This window comes from Dipodomys merriami, unplaced genomic scaffold, assembly GCF_024711535.1.
Source record: "Dipodomys merriami isolate MVZ:Mamm:240054 unplaced genomic scaffold, mDipMer1.0.p SCAF_113, whole genome shotgun sequence".
NCBI classification, from domain to species: Eukaryota; Metazoa; Chordata; class Mammalia; order Rodentia; family Heteromyidae; genus Dipodomys; species Dipodomys merriami.
In genome coordinates this window covers 1,602,191-1,603,403 of record NW_027202416.1, presented here as the reverse complement: position 1 = coordinate 1,603,403, position 1,213 = coordinate 1,602,191, and the positions used below count along the sequence as shown (strand labels likewise).

General features: G+C 34.7%; 1 pseudogene; it reads right to left on the bottom strand.

The window, feature by feature from the left end:
* Positions 1-873: 873 nt before the first annotated feature.
* On the bottom strand, positions 874-972 carry LOC138822642 (U6 spliceosomal RNA; annotated as a pseudogene).
* Positions 973-1,213: the final 241 nt, after the last annotated feature.

Sequence of the window (1,213 nt, the reverse complement as noted above, 5' to 3'; positions counted from 1 at the left end):
AAGGGGTGGGATCTTTGTGCAAGTTCCCTGCTCGGAGGTTTCTTCATTCGTCAGGATCAGCCGGTCTGACACTCATACCTCAGGGGTCTTTGGTGCCGGTGATCTGCAGACAACTCCCTGTGTATCTATCTGGGCCACTGGTAGCTCCCACCAGGCCGGGCTGGCCATGGCTTGGCACGCTGCTTTGTGGCCAATAGACGTTGGGGGAGGCGTCTTCAAGCTTCTCTGTTGTGAAATTCTTCTTTTCAACTCCTGTTTTTCTCTGGATGTTGATTTTTTTGTTGTTGTCGGTCTCTTGGGGAGATTAAACGTTGGAACTCAAACTCTCTTTTTGGTTGGGGAGAGCTGTGGCATTCCCCTAGTTCCCCGTCACCATCTTGGACACCCTCGAGTTTTTGCTTTTTTTTATTCACAAATTTTAATTTATCTGTTGAAATGAGTACTAAAGAAACTAAAGATATTTCTGGTGCTTATGTGAAAAATTATACCTTTAAATATTCTGTATTCTGTTTGTATAATGCCAATTATCTATTTTATTCTTTCCTAGATATAAGACTTTGAATTCTACATTGTTTTATAATATATAGGCTCATTAATAAATGTGTCCTTTCAGATTGCATTCCATACCAAAACAGTTTAAGATTCCTTTTTTACTAGGTCCTTATAGTATATTTCTTTGGAATAAAATGACAATGTTGTCTAATTTTAAAAGTTTTATAACGATTATGCTATGTAAAGGCCTTTCTAAGGTGAAGATTTAATACACTGATGTCAAACTAACTTTTATTTATATGGATTACATGTATTGTTACACTATTAATTTTGTAATCAACTTTTTAATAATTGTTTTTCATTTCTTGCATCTGAAGAATGAAAAATCTGGAATAATTCACAGATTTTCATATCATCCTTTGCAATTGCCATGTTAATCTCTGTATTGGTGTAATTTGGGTTCATGTGCTGCTGAAGCATGTAATGTCCTCTAAATTTAGGTAGTTAATGATGCAATATTTATACAGGATTATATCCTTGGGTGCCTGTTTGTAACAAGGAAACCTTATTGTTTCTAACAATGCTACTGATCTTATTTCCCTAAAATTCTGTGTATAATGGAAAATAATTATATTGTTCAGTTGAATGCTCACGTTTGTAATTTTTTTTTGTCAATGACTATTTTAAATCTTTTTCATTTTAGTTTAATCATACTTTGAAG